We start from the raw sequence: 25,245 nt of genomic DNA on the forward strand, positions 1-25,245 counted from the left end.
CACATATTACATGAAAATTTAAAAGTTTCACATGCATAACATTCCCTTTTAAAATTCGACCATTTAACCAAATTTTCTTCCTCTTTTCATTCTATCTAGACTATCCATACTTTCATCAAGTCATTTCTATTAAAGTTTTTGAAATCCAAAGCTATCAACCTAACAGAAATAAACTTGTACTTCTCAAAAAAAAAAAAAAAAAAAAAAAGGGTAACACTCAAAATACATTGGCATTTCTTAATAAAAACTATGAATCACAATACACTTACTAAGAATAAAAATACTGAATTGCATTTCTATATGAAAGTTAATACTGTAATCAAAATACACATGCATTTCTTAATAAAAGCTATTTATCCAAATCTGACTTGTATTTCTTAAAGAAAGCTAAACTTATATAAGATGAATAACACCTTTGTATTCACGTCACACATGAATACAAATCTTCCCATTAATGAAGAACTTCCTCGTGTAATGATTTTGGCTCTTGCTCCTCGGGTGATCCAAACTTCGTTGAAAAGTGTCTTCAAGCAAAAGAGTTTAATATCTGTAATGGAAAATTAGGATCTTCAGAACTTCCATAAGGTACTTCAAAGAGCTTTTGATAACTACATTGAATTTCATTAAATAAGCAGTCATTTTGTAATAATAAATACTTTATTTTAATAAATTAAAACTCAGTGCTGAGGCTTCGGAATAAAATTAACTGTTACATGTTAGCTGTTTAATAGTTAATATAGCCCTCCATTCTCTGCACTCATGGGCTGAAATTCTCAAAATTTAAAAGAACTTTATATTTTTCTTGATTATACAAACCCAAGTTTTTTAGTAGGAGTATAAATCGAAGCTGGAACCAGCCGTATGAACTTATAACAAGGTACACTAGGTGTAACTGCTGGCAGGTGGAGCTACCTTAACTTAGGTCTCGGGAAGTAGTTGAGGCAGGCAGTGTAACTTGAAGGACTGTTTGCAAAGTTAGGAAAAATACTGATTATTTTTAAAATCTGTGATTTGTTCCTATAGTCTCCATAAAGATTCTGGGCAAAATAGGCTCCACCCCCTGATGAGTTCATAGCCAATCACGTTGTCTCCCACGCTAGCAGCGATCATAGTATATCCCCTTATAAATTTGAAACTATACTAACTTATAAAGTGTTGCGACCGCTGCTAACACGGAAGGCAACATGATTAGCTATGACGTCATCAAGGGGTGGGGCTTATTTCGCCAGGAATCTCTGCGGCGACTACACGACTACAATCCATTGTCCCTCAATAGATTTACCCTTAGGAGAGAAAGTTTGTATAACCAAACTGGCTGGTTTACCAACCAGGGAAATGTAAAGGAACAAGTCATGACACCTGTCGACTTCCTAACAACGTGAGCATCAAGATGTCAGAGGTGTCGGACTATGTCCCTACCAGGTGACTGGTAGGTGGTCATGGAAGAGTCTATATATGTAAGGTTAAATTGTCAATGTATGGTTATTATGAGAAATAGGTTAGCATTCATTTTCTCCATTCTCCTTATCATCTGTACTTGTCTGTACAGAAATGTTACTCGATTGTGAGGCTAACCTGCAACTAGCCTCCAGCTCAGGACATGACGGAATGATTCCCGCACCCCATGGGAAGGCAGGAAAGAGGAGGAGAAAGGCCAGACACTTAACTCTTTCCTAGACTTAGGTCGCGACCTCTATCTTGGATGACATGCATTCTGCCAATTGAGGGAGTTAGATTCGTAACATAACTGTCAAGTAGCTACCACAAGACCAAGAATAAACTTATATAGGGTCCTGCAGGTTTACTCACGTAGGTACTGGCACCAAAGATCATCTGTCATTCCAGATTCCTGCCTTCAAGACTGGCACCATTGTCATGTTCTTTGAGAAGGTAAGGGCTGCTCCAATATCTCAGATTTCGTGCGCTCGAGCCCTGGATGGTCCTTCTGTCCTCTGACTGAATCAGCATGTGTGATCATGAAGCCAGAAGAAACGATGTTCTTGTATTTGTATGTCTGTACTCAGCTTCAGCAGTACAGGGTTGCTATGCCTGCTAGATACTAAAACTACCTTGTTAAAAGTTTAAATGGCCATTTCCAGCTTTGGTGAATTCATACACCTACGATTTGTTCTCGTGTAGAAACAAATATCTTTTTCAAAATCTCTTCATTTTGACTAGAATATTTTTTTCCAATACATAGCTATTCATTTATACATACCAAAATACAGAACCCTGTGGGAGCCCCGCTCAATTAACTCCCCTCTAAACTTTGCTTGTTTGTTAGATATCAGCAATAAGATTCAACAAGGAAAAGGTAAAATGATGTAGCACTCCATTCAATAATTTTTACCATCAATTTTCTTGCTCTCAGTTTAAGTTTGGGTATTTCATATCAATCTTTTAAGTGGGAATTTACCTTTTTAGGTAAGTGATTAACTGTACACTCCTCATTTACATAGTTGGTTGTAAAATCAATGAGGTTATTTCTTCTATAGCATTCATATCTTTATCACATACTAAAATATAATTCGTCTATTTATCCATAGTTATTTGGGATTTTTATAATTTTGTAATCAGCCAAAACAGTTCACAGTTTACGATTTCACTTATATACTCTATCTATTATATCATAGTACTCCAATGATAGCATGCTTTGATTCACAAATGTTTAAAACCTAAGCCACGAGAACTCAAAGGTTTTGTGCGACGGGAGACCGAGGACTCCCAGTTACGAGAGCCAGAAGGCTCAGCGTAACCAGGGTTGCGTGAACCCAGAGGATCAGCGCAATGGGAGACCAAAGTTTCTCTGTCATGAGAGCCTGAAGGCTCAGTGTGGATGAGGGAACGAGAGCTCAAAGGCTCAGAGTAACCCTGGTTGCGAGATCCCAGGGGATCAGCGCAATGGGAGACTGAAATCTCCTTGTCACGCACCAGAAACCGAGTTCTCTGCGCGACGTTTGGCACGAGAGCCCGACGGCTCAGCGCAACCAACGTTGCGAGAGCTCGCAAGCTTAATGCAACTGGAACCTGGAGGTTCCAAGCCGTGAGACCCCGAAGGGTTAACGCGACTGTCACAAGACCCCGAAGGAACATGGTGACTTGACCCTGGAGGATCAAAGAGGCATCTCCTGACCGCACAGGAGGGGTCACAAACTCTTCCACCCGATGGACCCACGAAGGGGAATGTCTAGTAGAATTCGCCCAAGGGGGAGACTGCTCCAGCTCGAGAGCTACCTCCCCAGAGGGGGAGTTTGGTTCACCTGAAGGAAAACCACGCTTAAGGCAATGCTCTACATCTGCCCTCAAGGAGAAGCATAAGCATACCGTTGCCGCTGCCCACTAGCAGCTTTCTCTTGGGAATGAGAGACATGTTCCCCCGAAGGGAAGCTCTGCCTTGGACTAAGTTCTGCCACCACCCCTGGTGAGTCAACAAAGTACTCGCCATTGATCTCAGAGGACCCAAAGTCCGATCGACGGGCTGCAGCACCTGCGCCCATAGAGGGAGGATCAACCTCCGATGAGGAAGGAGATGATCACCTCCTGTTTTCTCCCAATTGAAAGAGTTCAAAGAGAACATTCTTTGAAAGGGGACAATCACCACCGAGTGATGGCCAAAAAGACATAAGGTCAGAGATAGAGCAGGCACTCCCTGGGGGAAGGGCTGAAGCTGGCTCACTAGGGGAGACAGTACCATCACCTTGTCCACAAGGTTGACCTGGAGTAACCAAGCCTGAGCTGCTACTCGGCCGATCCCCAGAAGGGACCGACAGAGGAGCAGCATAGGGAAGAGATTGGGGGGTAGAAGAAGAAGACCACGGTTTCTTCAACTTCAAGGAAGACCCTGAAGGAGAAGAACCACGCTTGGCATTCTTCTTCTTCCATCGCCCAAAACTCTCCCACTGGGAGGCAGACCGCTCCCTACACTCACTACAAGTGCCATGCCTGGAACACCGGCGGTCCCAGCAGACCAGACACAGAAGGTGTGGGACTGTTTCTACAGCGGACATGAAGGTACCGTAGGAGCGGCTTGCGGGACCAGGACAAGTACGCATGGGACTCCAACACGCACACATAATCTTCAAAGAAAGAGAAAAAGGTTAAATCCAGGCAAGTGAAAAAGCAGGAGTGACAGTATGTCCATTCTCTACTGAGCCAGAAAGCAAAGTGGTTACTCAGCCCAGGTGTGCGAGTGAGCGGGGTAGCAGGTCTACCCCTACCCCCCACCAGCTAACTAGCGGTTGGGGCAGTTATCCCTCACTAAAATTATCAAGGCTCGTCTTTCAGCTTTGCCGAAAGTAATACCCCTATATATAGCAGAGGGTTTGTATTTGCGCGGGAACAACTATTTTTTAGAGTTTATTTATAAAAGATCTGTTTCAATGTAGTTACTGTTCTTAAAATATTCTATTTTCATTGTCCATTACTTTTCTAGCAGTTTATTTATTTCCTTTCCTAACTGGGCTAGTTTTCCCTGTTAAAGCACTTGACCTTATAGCATCCTACTTTTCCAACTAGTGTGATTGCCTAGCTAGTAATATTAATGGACTCACCATGTAGGCAGTGATCTTCTCTCCAGCATTCTATGCGGTAAGTTGCTGACTCCATGGGGTCGAGGTTAGTGGTGGTTACGAAGCTCTTGCAGGATTTCAATCTTTGTCTAACCACTCAGTGTCTTCATCATTCTCGTTTATATTTTGGGGTCTTTGAAAGGGCTGCTCGGAGGATTTTCAGTGGTGCAATGCCTGCCGATCCATAAAATACTGGAAGGGGTGTTGGTCTCAAGGTACTAGTAATTATGCGACATGCTAGATTGAGTTTGGCATCAACTTTATGGGAATGACATGACCTTTCCCTGACTGGTGAGCATAATTTGGCAGTGGAGTAGTTGAATGCTGGAGCTGTTTGTCTTAGGATTTGAGGATTTGTTCTCCAATTTGAATTGGTAAGTTTTCTACGGTTATTTCTGGTAGCTACCTTCACTTTTACTTTCTTTACAAGCTCCCTGAAAGATAATGTTCGGTCTAATGTAACTCCTAAAAAGACAGGGAAACTATTATTCTCTTGTTTATCATTCCATATGTTCAACTCTTTTTGTCTGGTGAATTTTAAGATGGAAAGCCGATACCTGTGTTAATTTGCTCTCAATGGTAGCAAATGAATCTGACTGGATGGTTAGGCACAGAGCCACTGCTTACACAAATCTAGATATCTCTAAACTGTGGTTGATCATTGGCATAGAAGTTGAGAAGCATGTGACCCTGTGGGAGGTAATTTCTCTATTTTTGCCATTTGCTTTTCCTACCATCCATTTCAACAAGAAAAAGCACTACTCAGTAGTGACTGGATTATATCCTCAATGCTTGAGTTACAAATAACTTTGTCTAAGTTTCAAAAGAAGCGACCTCTGGTCCAAGGTGTCATAGGCTGCTGTTAGGTTAACAAATACTGCCCCTGTGATTTTCCCAAGCTCAAAGCCATCTTCAGTATATTGAGTGAGACTAAGTATTTGAGAGCAGCAGGAAAAGTTCATAGTTGTCTGGTTCTGGTTTAATGTTACTCATCTTCGTCATCCAGCTCTGATGTAAAACATTTGTACTCTGCTTTCCAAAAATTGAATTTTGGTATAGGCTTAGACTCAGGAGCTTGCTGCAAAGGCTCTTCTGTTGAACAGGTTGACGTAAGTCTGTTTATATAGTTTAAATGTGACATCTACAGTATTTCATTCTCTTTATTGTTCTTACAACATTCCATCTTTTATTCTTTACTTCTCATACACAGTTTACTTGTTATTTCCTTATTTTCTTTCACAACTGTGTTATTCTTCCCTTTTAGAGCCCCTTGGGCTTGTAGTATCCTGCTTTCAAAATGAGGGTTGTAACTTAAATAGCTAGTAATAATATTTTGTTATGGTAAGGATAAACCACTAGCTTAGCAAATCTTTCCTGTTGACTCTGCCTTTGTAATGTCTACCTAATTGTTTGCCTTGGGTACTCTTTTAAACGTAATCTTAAGAAATTTAAATCCAGTTTACTCTCTTCCCTTTTCTCGGTTTTCATCATTAATCCTTCCATTATACAATAATCCTTTACTTCATATTCTCTCCTTTCATCTAGAAGTATTTCAAAGTAGTCTCCACAATTAATGTGTTCCTCTATTTCAAATTTCAATCTTTGACCATTTCATATTCTCCCAATCTTTCCTCAGTCATGTTACCACAAATAATTATTCTTCTTCTCTTGGTCCTCAGCCACAGGTAGATGGCTCTTTTCTTTGTACGTATTCATTTAGATCCGTCTCTTTTTTACGGCCATTACACACAAACTCCTGCAACATCTTCATGTACGTAGAAATCTGAAATAAAGAAAAAAAAAATTGTCACATGCTATTTCAGAATGACTAACAATGTTGAGGACTTAAAATCAAAAGCATCTTACATCCATATTAAGCATTGCTTTCAAGGAAATACCTGATTTTTATCAAAGTTCAGTATTCTGTGTCTTAAAAACTGGTCTTTTACTTAATTCTTAGTTACTATTAATCAATAATGGTTGCCCTTAAAATCTCTGACAATATATACTTAAGAAACACTTAAAATCTGGTCTTTTATTTAATTCTTAGTTACTATTAATCAATAATGGTTGCCCTTAAAATATATGACACTACTTAGGAAACATAATCTAAATCAAAATGACAAATTTGGAAATAAGTTGTATTTTTCCTAACGATACAAACCTTTAGCTATTTATAGGGGTATACTTTTGGCGAAGCTGAAAAGGCGAGCTATTAAAATTCAGAGAGGTTAACTACCCATCAATCTAGTTAGCGAGGGGAAGGGGGAAGGGCAGCTAGCTACCCCTCTCACTTACACACCTGTGACTGTGCTTCACTTTGCTTGGAGGCAGGACTTCAAGGGGGACAGAGTTGAAGGGTGAGCTTGTATAAACAGCTAAAGGTTTGTATTATTAGGAAAAATACAAATTATTTCCAAATATGTCATTTGTTCCGTAACTGGAATACAAACCTACACTATTTATAGGGGTGACTCACCCATCAAGAGGGTGGATATCCCTGCCAATATGGCATTTTGGCTTTACCCGGGGTCTCCTTTTTATGAGTAGGTTAGTATAAAAAATAAGGAGACCCTACCTCGCTAAACCTTGCTACGCAAGGTCTGCGGCTTACGCGAGCTGTGTGTGACTGTCAAGGTAAAAGTTATTACAAGTCCGTAGGAAATAACAGAGTTGACCAAGACTTTCCCAATACCACCTCGCTAGGGTATGGGGACGTAACAGTATCGACACAATACTAGGTACACAAGGGAGCTATGGTTTACCTGCAGTGGTTGAGGCCAGCTTGTGCAGAGAACCCAGGATGATGCTTTCCCCAAGAGAGGGGAAGATAAAGAAAAGAAAGAGTCAGTCATTACCTTTCATTCACACAGACTAAAACCGTGTTACAGTGCCCTCGACCTTCTGCTACTTGTCCCATAAGGCGATTGGGGTATTAAACCAGCTTTTGTGCAGCCACCACAGGACGAATAGAGAAGTTTTGCTAAAAATAATGGCTGCCTCAGTTGCATCGATTTTATACTCTGTCTTCTCAATGGCTCTTATTATCTTTTCAAGATTACTGCATACAGCCAGTAATTGGGCAAAAGTCATCCTTCATGGTGGGTCGTCAAATTCAGGAATAATTGGTGAATCACAGTTTTAATGTAGTTTACAAGTTAGGTAAAATTTACAAGTTGGGTAAAAGAATTGTAAATTTTACCTAACTAGTCAACTTTATATTAAAATCTTGATTTGCCAATTATTCCTGAATGACTAGCCACCATGAAGGATGACTTTTGCCCAATTACTGGCTGTGTGCAGTAATCTTGAAAAGAGTATAAGATCAATGCAACTGAGAGCCATCATTTTTAACAAAACTTGTCTGACAGAGGGTCTACTACCTAAATAAATTTCTAGTTATGACAGGCAAAATGTCGAAGGGGATAAACAAATTGCTAGCTATGAATAGCAAAAGGTGATAAGGATCAGTGAGACATCTCCTTGTAAGAAACATACATTATGTACTCTAATTCTACTCAGCCTGTGGTCCAGAGATGGTGTTCTCAACTCAAAAGATTTGAATGAGCGTTTCTTAGACTCTAAATCAACCTGCTCAAACGGACTCATCATTGAATGACGGGTAAAATTTAGAGCAGGAAAATACTTATTAATATTTCTATCATCATTACTTGCTAAGCTACAACCCTAGCTGGAAAAGCAGTATGCTATAAGCCCAGGGGCTCCAACAGGGAAAATAGCCCAGTGAGTAAAAGGAAACAAAGAAAAAGAAAATATTCTAAGAAGAGTAACAACATTAAAATAAATATCTCCTATAAAAACTTTAACAAAACAAGAGGAAGAGAATGGTTTGATTTTGGAGTGTCCTTCTCCTAGAAGAGCTGCTTACCATAGCTAGAGTCTCTTCTATCCTTACCAAGAGGAAAGTGGCTACTGAATGATTACAGTGCAGTAACCCTTTGGGTGAAGAAGAATTGTTTGTTAATCTTAGTGTTGTCAGGTGTAGGAGGACAGAGAATATGTAAAGAATAGGCCAGACTATTCAGTGTGTGTGTAAGCAAAGGGAAAATGAACCGTAACCAGAGAGAAGGATCCAATGTAGTACTGTCTGGCCAGTCAAAAGACCCCATAATTCTCTAGCAGTAGTATCTCAATATGTGGCAGGTGCCCTGGCCAACCTACTACCTATAGCCACAAGAAGGAATATAAACCAAGAGAGAAATATTTTGCCACAAAAACTCTCTCATTGTGTATAGTGGTGCACTTGAAAGCACTACGTAAACTCTCGAGTAAAAGCAATAGGTTAGGTATTTAACCCTTTTACCCCCAAAGGACGTACTGGTACGTTTCACAAAACTTATCCCTTTACCCCCATGGACGTACCGGTACGTCCTTGCAAAAAAATGCTGTAAAATTTTTTTTTTTCATATTTTTGATATTTTTTTTTTAAAAATTCAGGCATTTTCCAAGAGAATGAGTCCAACCTGACCTCTCTATGACAAAAACTAAGGCTGTTAGAGCAATTTAAAAAAATATATACTGCAAAATGTGCTGGGGAAAAAATAACCCCATGGGGGTTAAGGGTTGGAAATTTCCAAAGAGCCTGGGGGTAAAAGGGTTAAGAAAAATTATAAGTTTTGAAATTGCTAAAAGCTACTTGCGAGATCTGTCCTAGTCTCTGTACCCGAGGTGGCATTTACTTTTATCATGTAAAGATATCTCGGTCTAGGTCCCCTTCCAGATACCAGGTCAAACATGATATTTTCATAATAAAATAAATTTTTGAATATACTTACCCGGTGGTTATATAAAGAGCTGAAGTCTTCTGACGCCGTGGCAGAAATTCAAAATCTCGCACTATCGTAGATATGGCAGGTGTACAACAGCGCCCTAGCGGTACCACAGGTGGAACTACACCCAGCCATTTCAGTTCTTCCAAGCCTCATAGCAATACCATAGGTAGTCTCTAGAGAGGAGGAGGGTGGGAGTTAAATTTATATAACCAGCAGGTAAGTATATTCAAAAATTTATTTTATTATGAAAATATCATTTTTAAATATATAACTTACCCGCTGGTTATATAAAGAGTTGATTGACACCCCTTGGTGGCAGGTCAGAGACAGCTACATATTGAAAGTTCACTTAAGCATTACAAAAAACACTTAAATTAAGCGGTTCTCACCTGATAAGGAAGCTGACAGCAAAGGTACTCTGCCTCATTTCGTCCGCTATCCTTAGGAGATCCAGTGATCCACTCGGGGCTGATGATCTCTAGGAGCTGCCAAACGGTACAAACACCTATAACATGAAAGGACCTCAACTAATGCCCTTGTTCCGGGCGCACTCTAGGAACAAATTGACCACCTGACCAAACCAAAGATTGCGGAAGGCTGATGACCAGCCTCCACAAACAACCATAACATACGAGTTCCTAAGGATAGAAAAGGGGTATTAGGAAAAAAGGGACATAGTGGTAGATCATTCACCTACTATCGCATTCGCTGCAACGAAAGGACCCAAAGTATAACAGTCCTCATACAGCGTTTGAACATGTTTCAAATAATGTGATGCGAAAACTGACTTACTTCTCCAAAAAGTCATATCCATCAAACTTTGTAGAGAACGATTCTTTTTAAAAGCTACTGAAGTCGCTACCGCTCTGACTTCATGTGTCTTAACTTTAAGAAGCCTCTGATCTGCTTCATCACACTGAGCGTCAGCCTCTCGAATTAACAGTCTTATGAAGAAAGACAAGGCATTCTTTGACATGGACCGTGAAGGGTTTTGGACTGCACACCACAAAGCGTCTGAGTCGCCTCTCAGATTCTTCGTTCTGTCCACTTACAGCCGTAATGCTCTTACTGGACAGAGCACCCTCTCCAACTCATTTCTCACCACATCATAAAGATTAGGGATCTCGAAGGATTTGGGCCATGGCCGAGATGGATTTTCATTTTTAGCCAAAAACCCCAGTTGTAAAGAACAGATGGCTTTACCATCCCGAAAACCAATGTTCCTGCTAAATGCGTGAACTTCACTTACTCTTTTAGCGGTGGCTAGACTAACCAAAAACAAAGTTTTCAATGTTAAATCCTTGAAAAAAGCTGACTGCAAAGGCTCAAATCTGTCACCCATGAGAAATTTCAGCACCACATCCAAATTCCAGGCAAGGGGAGCAGATTGAATTTTCTTGGTGGTATCAAAAGACCTAAGCAGGTCCTGTAGATCCTTATTATTGGAGAGGTCTAAGTTCCTGTGTCTAAAAACTGTAGCCAACATACTCCTGTAATCTTTAATTGTAGATGACGAGAAGTTATGTTTATTCTTAAGGTCAATGAAAAAATCCGCTATCTGGGTTAGAGATGTACAGGGGTACTGGATGAAGAAATCGAGTTAGCCCTACACCACTCTCTGAACAACTCCCACTTGGACTGATACACCTTGATGGTGGACGACCTCCTTGCCCTCGCAATAGCCTTGGCTGCCTTCTTCGAAAATCCTCTAGCTCTAGCGAGTTTTTGTAGAGCTCGGAGGTTTAGAGGGTTTCGGGCCAAGTGAGGTTGTCTGAGAAGATCTGGTCTTAAGGGAAGGCTTCTCGGGAAATCTACCATCCATTCCAGTACCTCTGGAAACCAGCTTCTTGACGGCCAGAACGGGGCTATAAGAGTCATCCTGGTCTCCTCGTGGGATACGGACTTCTGTATCACTTGGTAAAGGATCTTGAATAGGGGGAACGCATAAACCTCCATGTGAGACCAGTCCATCAGAAAAGCGTCTATGTGCAAGGCTTCGGGATCTGGCACCGGAGAGCAGTAACACTCCAGTCTCTTTGTCTTTGCGGTTGCAAAGAGATCCACGAGAGGACGACCCCACAAACGCCAGACTTTCGCAGACGTCTTGTTGTAAAATCCATTCTGTGGGGAGAACCTGACCCCTCCTGCTGAGTCTGTCTGCACTCACATTGTTGACCCCTTGAATAAACTGAGTCAAAAGTGTCACTTTCCTCTGCTCTGCCCAAATGAGAAGAGGCCTTGCTATCTCGTACAAAGTCCAAGAGTAGGTCCCGCCTTGCTTTGCAATATAGGCAAGAGCCATAGTGCTGTCCGCATTTATTTGGACTACCTTGCCTCTGACCTGCTTCTCGAAGCCTCTGAGGGCCAGATGAATCGCCAAAAGCTCCTTTTGGTTAATGTGGAGGGTTGATTGTTCCACTCTCCACGCCCCCGAAAGCTCCTCCTTCCCCAATGTAGCTTCCCACCCCGAGTTTGAGGCGTCGGAACACAACACGAGGTCTGGGCTCTTCTGAAACAACGACAGCCCTTCCTTCAGCCTGTGCTCGTTGTCCCACTATTGAAGATGAGACTGTATGGAGATCGTGATGGGAACACAATACCTGTCTAGGCTGTCCCTTTTTTTCCAATGGCGATTGAGATGAAACTGAAGGAGACGCAAATGCAACCTCCCCAGAGTTACGAACTTCTCTAGAGAGGAGAGAGTGCCCAGAAGGCTCATCCAATCTCTTACGAAACAGAGTTCCTTCTTCAGGAAAGCTTGGATCTTTTGGAGAGCTACCTGTATTCTTACAGGCGACGGAAAAGCCGGAAAAATCCGACTGTGAATCTCCATCCCCAAATAAAAAATCTCCTGGGATGGAGTCAGTTGCGATTTTTTCGAGCTCACCAGGAGGCCCAGTTCCCTAGTTAAGTCTAGAGTTACTTTCAGGTCCTTCAGACAACGATCGGATGAGGAAGCTTTTATCAGCCAATCGTCCAGGTACAGAGAGACCCTGATTCCCCTCGAATGCAGCATACACGTACTCGCTACATTCAGCATGATCTTCGTAAATAATAGAGGAGCCGTGCAAAGGCCGAAGCAAAGAGCCCTGAATTGGAAAACCTTGTCTCCGTCCATGAACCTCAGATAACGCCTGCAGCAGGGATGAATCGGGATATGGAAATAGGCGTCTTGGAGGTCTATTGAGACCATCCAATCATCTTTCCTCATCGCCACCAGAACTGTCTTCTGAGTTTCCATCGTAAATGTCGAATTCTGGACGTAACCATTCAGAACACTTACGTCCAGAACCGGCCTCCACTCCCCGGAAACCTTGGGGACTAAGAAAAGGCGATTGTAAAACCCCGGAGACGTTACATCCTGGACTTCCTCTATTACTTGTTTTTCTAGCAAAAGAAGCATCTGAAGACGCATAGCTTGCTTCTTCGGACCCTTTCTGTACTTGGGCGAAAGATCCACTGGATCTGAGACCAAAGGAGGAAAAGCTAAGAAGGGGATCTTGTAACCCTCCTTTAACACTTGGACGGACCAGGGATCCGCTCCATTCCTCTCCCAGATCTTCCAGAAGTGAATCAACCTGGCCCCCACTGCCGTCTGAAGGATAGGACAGTCAGACTTTACCTCGACTGGTTTTGCTTCCTCTGCTTCTAGGCTTCCTTCCGTCTGGTTTGAAAGAGCCCCTTCCGGAAGGTTTCCCACGAAAGGGCTGTGAAGGGCGAACACCAGAAGAGACCTCCTTAGGTTTCCGTGAAGCAAAAGTGGAAGGCAAAACTTTCCTCGCCGTATTGGCCACCAAATCACGAGTGGCCTTCTGAGTGAGAGCAGTGGCAACTTCCCCCACCAACTCTTGTGGAAATAGGGTGGTAGACAAAGGAGCAAATAGCAGCTCCGTTTTCTGGTAGGGAGAAACTCCTGCTGAGAGAAAAGAGCACATTGTGGCCCTTTTCTTGAGGATACCAGCTGTGAACAAGGCAGCTAACTCATTCGAACCATCCCTCACCCCTTTGTCCAAGCAGGACATCAAATGCACAAGGGCACTAGTGTCTGTGTCCTTCATATCCGAGACCCTCTTGCTCAAAGCTCCCAGAGCCCAGTCTAGGTAATTAAGAACTTCGAAGGCCCTGAACAGACCCTTAAGTAAATGATCGAACTCCGTCATTGACCACCAAACCTTTGTCATCCTTAAAGCTAGACGACGAGACGAGTCTACTAAATTTGAGAAATCCCCCTGAGCAGAAGAGGGAAATCCCAAACCCAGCACCCCACCAGTCTCGTACCACACACTAGACTTAGAGGCTAATTTTGCGGGAGGAAAGGCAAAGGCTGATTTGCCAAGAGCTCGCTTAGAGTCCATCCAGGACCCCATTAACTTCAAGGCCCGTTTAGAAGACCGTGAAAGGACCATCTTAGTATACACTGGCACCTTAGTTGCTTTACCTAAGACAAACTCCGATGGAGGAGAACGAGGGGCCACAGGGATAAAATGATCAGGGAAAACTTCCGTAAGAATCAACATAAATTTCCGAAGGTCAACAGCATGTTGATAATGTTTCTCTTCCTCATTCTCAGAAACCTTCTCTAAAGGCTCGTCCACGTCAGACTTCTCTTCAAGTTCGTCTTCTGGCAGTGCAGCAAAAGCTGCAGCCTGAACTGAAGGAATAACATCTGAATGAGATCGCCTGTAAGAGTCCATAACTTCATCCAATAGAAGAGGGGAGGTCGAAGTAGACTGATGAGAAACCTGGATGGGTCGACGCTCGCCGCCCAAAGGCAACTGTCGCGTGTCGCCCCGAGACCGCTCAGAAACTGCTAACTGTTGAAGCGACCGACGTTTGGAATCAGACGACAACTGCCGAGAGTCGACGCGTGGACGCGAAGCGTCCGCTAGCGGTTGACGTGAACGATCTTTACCGTCAAACGATGACTGTCGATGGTCATCTCGTGGGCGCCTAGCGTCCAAATGTTGACGCTGCCGCTTCACTGCGTCCAAAGTTGGCTGCAGAGAATCTTCGCGGCGACGCACCGCGTCCAATTGCCGACGCCGGTGTTCTTTCTCACGAACGAAGGCGACATTTGATTATCAAGAACTCTCTGGCGTGACTCCTCTATATCAACCTGGCGTCGAGCACTAAGAATGGGAGACCACCTGTGCGATAACTCGTCAGCACAGGACACCACCGATCGCCTGTGCGACAACTGGTCCGAAGTCTGATGCCCAATCGTACTGTCAACACCAGGTTGATAAGAATCCATGAACGATGAGAGTTGTTTTTTCATAGACAACAGCATAGACCAATTAGGGTCTTCAGGCAAAACATTTGACTTCTTCCTTGAAGGAAAAGCAACGACATCATCACCACGCTTTTCGGGCGACGAAAGCCAGTCTAAAGGGAGAGGTGGCGCATGAAACGTAACATCCGTCATCGAAACAAATTCAGTCGGAAAGAATAGGCTCAACTTGAATACCGTGATCTTGACGCTTCGCAGGTGTACAAGTAACGGGAGAACGAAAACGCTCAGGGGAATCCCATGTACTACAACCTGGACGTGCAGGCGATTCCGGACGCAGAGCAACCGCATGCAATCTCTTAAACGGTCTAGACGCTCGCCGCCACAACTCACTACCCGAACCTTCATCGGAGGACGGAGATAACATACCAACCTCACCTTTCCTACGTTAAGGTTGAACGACCAGTGATACGGCAATAGGAACATTTGCACGATTGATGACGCTTATCGTTCCCTTTAGCCGATTGACTTTACTTCTCCCATGGGATCGAGAGCTCGAAAGAGGTCTAAGGCTAGGTGAACGACAAGATCGTGCAGACGCGCCCTCCACAACACTGAATACATTAGAAACACTTTCCACAGTACCGACAGTTTCACGATTTTTCAGCATATTTAATTCAGAAAAAATTTTATTTCTATCAGCCGATAATGACTCCACTTTTTCACCGAGAGCCAGATTCGCAGTAAACATGTCTTTCATAGATGGTTCCTGATCTACCACTACGGTGGAAGGAATAGGATTAGGAATATTAACATTAGGTAAGGCTACCTCAACAGAACGTGAAGAACTACGCCTCACTCTATCCCTCTCAAGTCTCCTAACATACCGTTCGTATGTTGCCCATTCATCATCCATTAATGAAAAACATTCATTACATCTATCATCTAAAGAACAAGGTTTCCCCCTACATTTGACACAAATATCGTGAGGGTCAATAGACCCCTTAGGAAGTCGAGTATGACAACCTTCACTAACACACTTACGAATAGTAGGGGAAGGGTCGGCCATTTTGATTGATAAAGAGAAAGACAGACAACCAAAATACAAAGGAAATATTAATAAATATAACCACCACAAAAGGATTTCAAGATTAAATGAAAGAGAAAATGATTAACGATAGTTCAAACTCAAAGAAAATGTTGTACATCACCAAACAACTTCCCAACAGAGTAAGACAGCGAGAGCAAACTTCAATATGTCAGCCAGCTATGGCGGCAGAAGAAGAACTGAAGTGGCTGGGTGTAGTTCCACCTGTGGTACCGCTAGGACGCTGTTGTACACCTGCCATATCTACAATAGTGCGAGATTTTGAATTTCTGCCACGGCGTCAGAAGACTTCAGCTCTTTATATAACCAGCGGGGGTAAGTTTTATATTTAAAACTTACTTTTTTTAATAATTACTTGTCTCCAGATAAGTCTCCGAGTTAGAAGTCTAGATCTGGACAAGAGTACTGGGTTAATCTTCAAGTCAATGTGTACCACCCACCATTTATTATCTAGTAATGTTTGTATTGAGTAACAGAAACCCCATAAAGACATATTGTAGGTAAAAACTGATGAATGTATATACCGAGTCTCTCCCCCCAAATCAAGGTGTAGCCATGGCCAACCAATTTTGACTAGATACCTCCTCAGGCTTAATCCTATTCTGGAATGAATAAATGAAAGTTTTATAAGATATAGGCACAAAACTCACTGATACTGGACCACTTTCAGACAAGGCAACTATTAATAACTCAGTCCCTTTACCTTCGCTTGGAAATGGTGTCCATCTTTGTCCAGCCTCTGTTTATTCAATTTTTGACTGGTAATACTGCTTCTTATAAGGACACAATAATAACATCTCTTCAGGCAGGTCTTTGCGGGTCCACCTCTTGACTTTGGTTGGGTGGTCTCATCCATATCTGGGTATAAAATCAGAATAATATATATTTCATAATGTATAATAGATTAATGTGATACACTACTATCTACTGTTGTCTCAGCAATGGCAAAACAAAAAAGTTTTACAGAAACAACATATTTTAAATGTAATATGACAAATTCGAAGATAATTTGTATTTTTCCTAACCATACAAACCTTAGCTATTTACATTGGGTTTACCTTTTAGCGTAGCTGAAATGGCGAGCCATTAGAATTTAACGAGGGTGTATTACCCCCGCGCTAGTTAGCGGGGGGGGGGGGGTAGGTGAGTGGTAGCTAGCTACCCCTCCCCCCCCTCACACACCGATGAAGCTCACTTTCACTCAGAGGTAGGACTTGTCTTGGGGGACAGGGCTGGCGGGCAAATATGTGTAAATGGCTAAGGTTTGTATGGTTAGGAAAAATACAAATTATCTTCGAATTTGTCATTTGTTCCGTAACCGGAATACAAACCACGCTATTTACAAAGGGTGACTTACCCCTTAGGTAGGGTGGAAAGTCCCAGCCATACTGGCTTTGGCTTTACCCGGGGACTCAGAATCCCTGCACCTCACAAGTTCCTTTCTCCGCAAGGAACCGTGTGGCCTACATAAGCTTTTGTGTGAAGGAAGAAGTGTGACCCGTCCTAGGCAGTTGACCTGGAGTTTCAGAAGGAACTCTGGGTTAGGACGTTCCCAATACCACCTCGTCAGGGTATGGGGGACGCGACAGTATTGACTCAATACTCGGAACACATGGAAGCATGGTTTACCTGCAGAGGTTCGAGGTCAGCTATGCAGAGACCAGGATGCTGCTTCCCAGTAGAGGGGATGATGAAGAAAGAAGTAAGGGCCAGACATACTTCTTTCGTTCATGCAGACTAAAACCTGATAATAATGCCCTCAACCTTCTGCTACCTGTCCAAAAAGGAGCCTGAGGTTAGACCAGCTGTTGTGTAGCCACCACAGAGCGATAGAAAACGTATCGAAACTCCTGTGGGTCACGCCCTGCAGGCAGCGGGCTGCGAAGGTCATTAGACGCTTCCTCGAAGGCGAGGGACGTTGCGATGTATCCGACATCGTGCTGTAGGGCGACGTGACGGGGGAGGGTCTGGAGTCAGGTCGAGATGAATATCCTTGAGTCCGAGCTGAAGAGGTATACTGGTGACTCTCCCCCGTGTCCTTCTTGTGCTCCCAAACCGGCTGCAACTGAGGACAAACTGCAGCTGTTCCCAAAGCTAACCTCTCGATTCCTTTACTGGCAAGAAGGAGAAGGTTTTGGGACATCAGATACAGAATGGTGACTCGAAATCTTGAAGGAATTGGACCGAAGGGCCGGGACCCCAAAATTCTGAGTCTAGCCAACAACTCACGAGCAAACCTGAATGTTGCTTTCCCCCATTCCTTAGAAAGGGTGGAGTCGTACGAGACCAAGAAGATTGCTTACACACTGGCCGTGGCCAGAGTGAGCAGAAGCCCCAAGACGGAATACGATCAGAGGCCTGACGTAAAGGGTCTTGAGAATATCTCTTAAGGGACTAAAAAGTCCGAGCCATGCTCCAAGTTGGAGGTCTCACTCCGACTAGGGCAGGGACGTTTGCAGCTTCGCATGAGCGAGGAAAGGTCCAGCGGGAAGGAAAAAGTTATTCCTTTAAGCCTGAAGGTCAGGGAAAGGCTGAGCGACAGGCTTCATTGCCGAGAGCGGAAAGGAGTTTCCTCCCGCCGAAAGGCAATAAGATCGTTATTGCTGGAGAAGAGGCCTCAAGGGAAGAGGTATATCTCCCACGACACCAACCACCGAAGACTCTCCACTTCGCCTGGAAGACCCCTGCGGATGACTATTGCAGATGACGCGACCTCCGTCCCGCGACTGTAGCGGGTTGTCTCTCCTTGAGGAGGAGGCGTAGTGTCTCCAGGCATGAAGCCGAAGCGATGCCCCGGCTCGTGAAAGATGTTGCAGTGTGGTTGTTTGAGTAGCCTGTGCCGTGGGAGAAGCTCTCCCGGGAGTTCCGTCAGGGGAAGCAGAGGGTCTGGAAACCGTTCTGCGCATAGTCCCAGTGGAGCTCTCAGGGCCATTGAAAGGTTGACAGACAACCTGGTCTTGTTGAGACCCATTCTCAACAGACAACAAAGGAGGGAAGACGCAGGCGTCGATGTTGTCCCACCATCACCGGAATGCATCTTGCCAGAGTCTTGGAGTCTGAGACTGGGGGGAAGAACAGCGGAAGCTCGAGGATCCAAGCTGTCGCGATCAGGTCCCCCAGACCAGGACTTGCTGGTTACTCAAGGCCAAAGACCCCCAGGTACACTCTCTCTACGAGGCTCTGCTCGGATAGTCGGAGAGAACATTCCTCTGCCCGGAATGAGAGAGCCGAAGGTGGTATTGAGAGTATCTCAAATCATCTCGGTATCTCTACTGCAAGATGCGAAGGTGTGAAAATGCGTCCCCTGCTGGGTAGAACACGCCAGAACCATGAAGTCGACGCGCACGGAGCGACTCGGCAGGAGCTGTAGGATCTGTAGAGGGGCCAGACTAAGGCCCCTAAGCCTGCCTGAATGATGGAGAGGTATCCTTCAGGTCCTGACCATAGGCCTGGACCGGAACATGCCCCCGCCTCCCCCCCCCCCTTTCTTGGACGAGTCCGAGAACCGCATCAAAAATGTGGGGAAAGGACGAGAATATCCACTCCCATCAAGAGGTTCCATAGGTCAACACCCATTGCAGGTCTAATCGTTCCGCTGGTCCCATAGGGGCCAGAACGTCCGGTTAATCGTTGCTTTGAAACCACCGGAACTTGGGCCGCCCCACATGGAACTTATCCTGAGGCAACCGTTCGGAACTATAGACGGGTCATTGAGGAAAAGAGAACTAGGAAACGTTCCAAGGTAGGGCTGAAAGCTCTGCTTGACTGAGAACAGGTACTGCGACTCTCCTCAGCCTTGCCACAGTCAACTGAAGGGAAGGCTCGGAGGAGGTGGTAACAGAATCTGGCGTCCCCAGGCGGTCTCCCATCCAAGTACCGACCAGAACCGACGTTGCTTAACCACGCTGGACGGACGAGAAGTGGGGTTTCCAACGTGGTAAGGCCGTTCACTCAATATCATGGCTAGATACTCCAGATGTTGAGGCAGAAGAAGAGAAGGCTCCTAGCAAAATACCATGAACCCTCACTCATGGTAAGCATCCGGAAGCTTGTCCCGGCGCTGAAGAAGGTCGAACCCGAGCCTACCGGAGTTGACCAGACCTCCAAAAGGCGAAGGAGGCGGAAGCCTGCACCTGAGCGGCCATGAGGAAAGCAGGGAGAGTTCTCTGGGGAAAAAAACCTGCGATGCCACGGCGGGATCGCCACACTGCATCTTAAGCAGGAATACCTGTAGTCTAGGCTGAATTCCACAAGCTTCCTGGAAGATGGATGGAATGGAAACTGAAAGTACCCGTCCTTCTGATCAAGGGCCTAAGGAGTCCTGTCGCCTCGTTACCAGTCTGATCGATTCTGCTGTTCCACGCTGGACGAAGTTTGTTCGACAAGCTTGATCAGGGCTGAGAGGTCAACTATGGAACTCCTGTGTCAGATACTTCCTTACAAGAAAGGATCGACTGAAGAAGCCGGGAGGTAAAGCCGTCGATGATCCTATGGAGGACCTTCTTCTAAGGCATGAATCATTCTGCCCAAACGGGCAAACTCTTGCCGACCCTATGGCATAGAGGTTCAGAGACACTGAATTCGCTGACAGAGACGGCAGGCACGATATCCTTGGCTGATCACAGAGATCGTGCAGGAATGGGCATCGGGAAGCTGTCATCCGGATGAGTAACCTTAGGCATCCTCCCAGCGTGAAACCTGCCAGGGGAGGGTGCCAATCCTAGAGTTTGTGAACTCTGCCGCTCCCTCTAGGACTATGCCCCCCCCTGGGAGAGCCTCCCGTGCCATCTGTTCCTAACAGGAGGCAACTGCAATTGGACACCTTGTCTCAGTTGCCGTAGCCGGTCCGATAACTTAGGCCGACGTGGCTGAAAGAAAGAGGCGCTGGAGCCCTGCAGGGTCTGGAAGAAAGCGCCTTGGAGGAGTGAAAACGGAAGTCGACTTCCTCCGCACAGCCGCTGTCTATGTCTCTGTCCTTGGGCACAAACAAACTCTCCTCAAGGATGGAAGGGTGTCTGAGGTTGTCGACATCCACGGATGAGACACCCGAAAGGAAGCCCTCGGTCATAGCGTCCAGATGGTCCAACATCGAGCTTGCCCGCAAGTTCGATACTTGATGACGAAACGCCAAGGTGCTTGAGCCCGAGAGGAGGAAAGTACCCATGACCTTCCTGTAGCTTCCTTGAACAAAACCTTGGGTCATAACCGAGGAGAGAAAGGACCTGGTAAGCCCCTTTCCCGAGATGGAGAAGAGGAAGGGATAGACAGTCACCCCTAGGCCGATGGAGAAATCTCGAACGGAAAGCTCCCCGCCAGAAACCCTTCCAGGGAATGACGGGGAAGGGCTAACCCAGGTTCTAGAAAGAAGAATGTTGCTCAGACCTCCCTGAAGATTCTTCTTATTCTTGCATGTGCCATGCTCAGCGTTTACGGGGTGAGGCCGTGTTCTGGAAATACGCTCAAGAAGACTCGCTAGGCTGGCCATGCTGCGAAACCCCAATGAGAATCGCGGTCGCAATCGCCCTGGAGCTGGCGCGATGGTAAATCAATGATTTGCGCGTGGGCGAATGTGGAAGCGCCCATGCGCTGGCACGCAGGAACGCAAACGAAGGTGAGCGAAGGAGCGTAGAAGGAGGGCGAGCGTGGTAGGAAGGGCGAGAGCTGGTGGTCGGCGAGCGATAACCCATATGCGAGCAATGGATACTGCAAGAATTAAGCCGACGTTCGCGCGAAGAAACATCGTAGATTCGCGCGATGGAACACCGACGGTTCGCGCGACGGAACACCGACGGTTCGCGCGACGGAACACCGTCGGTTCGCGCGACGGAACACTGTAGGTTCGCGTGACGGAACCCCGTCGGTTCGCGCGACGGGACACAGTCGGTTCGCGTGACGGAACACCGTCGGTTCGCTCGACGAAACACTGTCAGTCCGCGCGACGGAACACCGTCCGTCTGCGCGATAGAATACCGTTGGTTCGCGCGCGGGCAAACATTGGAGAGCATGTGCGTGGTCGCGCATGAGCGAAGGCGTGCAGGCACGTGGGCGCGCGGGTGAGCGCAAGCGGTCGGGAGACCGATGACGCGTAGGAGGGCGATGGCGTGTTGACGAGCGATGGCGCGTTCTGGCAAGCGATAGCCCGTAGGAGAGTGAAGGCGCGTTGGCAAGCGATGGCGCGTTGGCGAGTGGCGGTGCGTTAACAAAACGCTAGCGCGCAGGTGAAGAATCGCACGGGCGCGTAGGCGATTGCCAACGCGAGAGACTAGTGATGGTTAGCGCGCATCGCGCTAACAGAAGGCGAGCAGGTGCATCAGGAAGGTGAGCGCTGAAGCAAGCTGTTAATCAGGCGATCCTAGACGGTCATAAAACCGTTGGCGCCCATTGATGCGTGGCAAAGAAGGGCGCGCAGATGTGCGCTGGCGATTGAAGAAAGCTGGCGCACAGAAGGACAAAAGTAAAGGAGAGCGCTAGCGAGCAGGAGGAAGATCTACGGCAAGACTCAGCTACCGGACATCGTGGTCCACAGCAGGCGAGCGCTAGATCGCTACTGATGGTGTTCAGGGGAACTGACACACGTGGCAGATCGATGGCGATCGTTGACGCGTAGGAGATCGCTGACGAGCAGGTGAACGATGACGCGTCTAAGGTCGCTGGCGAGCTGGTGATCGCTGGCGAGTAGAAGGCAACGCCTGCAAGCCTCCGCGTAGAAGAAGAGTTCTTGACCCAGACCTGAACCGAAGTTCTAGATCGCGAGGGCGAACGTGGGCGCACAGGGCGCGTAACAGGAACCAACAGGAACAGCAGAGATGATCATCATAAGAGCGCTGACGAACAGGAGAGCGCTGGCAAACAGGAGAGCGCTAGCGATCAGGAAAGCACTGATGAGCAGGAGAGCGCCTGTGCGCTAACACCGAGCAGGAGCACACAGCAGAAGGGCGCGCAGGGGAACCCTGACACGCAAGGGAAGAACCCCCGTGGGAGGCAACCCTTTGCCCCGAAGGGATCGTTGTCCGTCGGGAGACTGATGTCCATCGGAAGACCGTTGTCTGTCCGCCGGGAGACTGATGTCCGTCGGAAGACCGTTGTCCGTCGGGAAGACCGTTGTCCCTCGGGAAGACCGTTGCCCGTCGGAAGACGAGGTCAGACTGCTGTCCATCTGCACCAGGGGCGGAAGATCAAGAAGGAGTTGTATGCTGCATACGGAGATTCAAAAAGGAGCCTCTTAGCACTCTTATAGGGAGATGGGAGGCCCTTACGACGAGGCGGATGGCGGGCCTTTCGGCGAAGGAGGCCAACAGCAACAGCAGCAGAAGAATCCTCCGAAGAGGAGTTTCTATGAGTGTACTCTCTCACGAATGAAAGAGAAACACTTCGAAGAAGAGACTGGTCAGCCAGTGACCTAAAAGGAGCAATCCTCCGAAGAGGGGCTCCTGCAGTTGCCCAGCCCCTTGAGCGAAACTGCAGGTGCGACCGCTCAGCACCAAGAGCATAGTCGCACGAAAAAAAGGCAAGAGAAGAACCCCCAAAAGGGGAAAAACTCAATCCTGGACAGGAAAAACTTCCCTCGGAAGGAAAGTTACCTGCCCAAGGAGGCGAGCCTCCTGAGAGTTCTAAAATGAACTGGAGAGGTGTCAATCGTCACAGGAGTACTTCCAGTAGAAGGAGACACGCCCCTGACGAAAATCCAAAGGGGAGGCAGCAACAGCCAAATCCCCAGGCCTCAACAAGACAGCTCACACCGTTGCCATATTACAGAAACGAACTAGATCGGTAACTGTAAAAATGTTATTTTCATTAGTAAAATAAATTTTTGAATATACTTACCCGATAATCATGTAGCTGTCAACTCCGTTGCCCGACAGAATTCTACGGAAGGGATACGCCAGCGATCGCTATACAAGAGGGGGGTGTACTCACCAGCGCCACCTGTGGCCAGGTACTGCAGTACTTCTTGTTGACACCACCTCAATTTTTCCTCGGTCCACTGGTTCTATGGGGAGGAAGGGTGGGTCAATTAAATCATGATTATCGGGTAAGTATATTCAAAAATTTATTTTACTAATGAAAAATGTTATTTTTATTAATAAAATAAATTTTTGAATATACTTACCCGATAATCATGTAGCTGTCAACTCCGTTGCCCGACAGAATTCTATGGAGGGATACGCCAGCTATCACAATACTAGAAGGGGGTGTACTTACCAGCGCCACCTGTGGCCAGGTACTCAATCATTTGTTGTTTACACCTCCTCAATTATTCCTCGGTCCACTGGTTCTCTCTGGGGAGGAAAGGGAGGGTCGATTAAATCATGATTATCGGGTAAGTATATTCAAAAATTTATTTTATTAATAAAAATAACATTTTTCAATATTAAACTTACCCGATAATCATGTAGCTGATTCACACCCAGGGAGGTGGGTGAAAACCAGTGTACATGATTAAAGGATAGCTAAGTATCCCCAAATTTCATATAACAGTTATCTCAAATAACAATGAAATAATAAGTACCTGGTAAGGAAGTCGAATAGAACCGTTACTCTGCCTTTTATTTAAAGTTCGTCTTCCTTACTGAGCGCAGCGTTCCTCTTGGAGGCTGAATCAACCCAAAGGTGCCAAAGTACAAGGGGTTGCAACCCTACTAAAGGACCTCTACCAAACCTTTAACCCAGGCGCTTCTCAAGAATGAATAGACCACCCGCCAAATCCAAGGATGCGGAAGGCTTCTTAGCCTACCGTAACAACCATAAAACAACAACAAAAGTATTCAAGAGAAAGGTTAAAAAGGTTATGGGATTATGGGAATGTAGTGGCTGAGCCCTCACCTACTACTGCACTCGCTGCTACGAATGGTCCCAGGGTGTAGCAGTTCTCGTAAAGAGACTGGACATCTTTCAGATAAAATGATGCAAACACTGACTTGCTCCTCCAATAGGTTGCATCCATAATGCTCTGCAGAGAACGGTTTTTATTAAAGGCCAACGAAGTAGCTACAGCTCTTACTTCGTGGGTCCTTACCTTCAGCAATGCAAGGTCTTCCTCCTTTAAGTGAGAATGTGCTTCTCTGATCAGAAGCCTTATATAGTACGAAAGCCCATTCTTGGACATGGGTCTCGAGGGTTTCTTGATGGCACACCATAAGGCTTCTGACTGTCCTCGAATAGGTTTAGACCTCTTCAGATAATATTTGAGAGCTCTGACAGGGCAAAGAACTCTCTCTAGTTCGTTACCTACCATGTTGGAGAGGCTAGGTATTTCGAACGATCTAGGCCAAGGACGTGAAGGAAGCTCGTTCTTTGCTAGGAATCCAAGCTGAAAAGAACATGTAGCTGATTCGGTTGTGAAACCAATGTTCTTGCTGAAGGCATGAACCTCACTGACTCTCTTAGCTGTTGCAAGGCAAACGAGAAAAGCAGTCTTGAGGGTAAGATCCTTGAAGGAAGCTGACTGGAGAGGTTCGAACCTAGATGTCATAAGGAACCTTAAGACTACGTCCAGATTCCAGCCTGGAGTGGAAAGACGACGTTCTTTAGACGTCTCAAAAGACT

At 45.8% G+C, this 25,245-nt stretch overlaps 1 long non-coding RNA gene across 1 annotated transcript in view; it reads right to left on the bottom strand.

The window, feature by feature from the left end:
* Nucleotides 1-217: 217 nt before the first annotated feature.
* LOC137622818 (uncharacterized) overlaps nt 218-25,245 on the bottom strand; it is a 47,432-nt gene continuing 22,404 nt past the window's right edge. The window contains exons 2-4 of the long non-coding RNA XR_011040483.1: nt 16,403-16,557; nt 4,551-6,351; nt 218-547 (exon numbers count right to left, since the gene is read on the bottom strand). This is a non-coding gene — a long non-coding RNA (uncharacterized lncRNA). The remainder of the gene's footprint in view (nt 548-4,550; nt 6,352-16,402; nt 16,558-25,245) is intronic.

The sequence above is a fragment of the Palaemon carinicauda genome, chromosome 29, assembly GCF_036898095.1.
Source record: "Palaemon carinicauda isolate YSFRI2023 chromosome 29, ASM3689809v2, whole genome shotgun sequence".
Classification (NCBI taxonomy): Eukaryota; Metazoa; Arthropoda; class Malacostraca; order Decapoda; family Palaemonidae; genus Palaemon; species Palaemon carinicauda.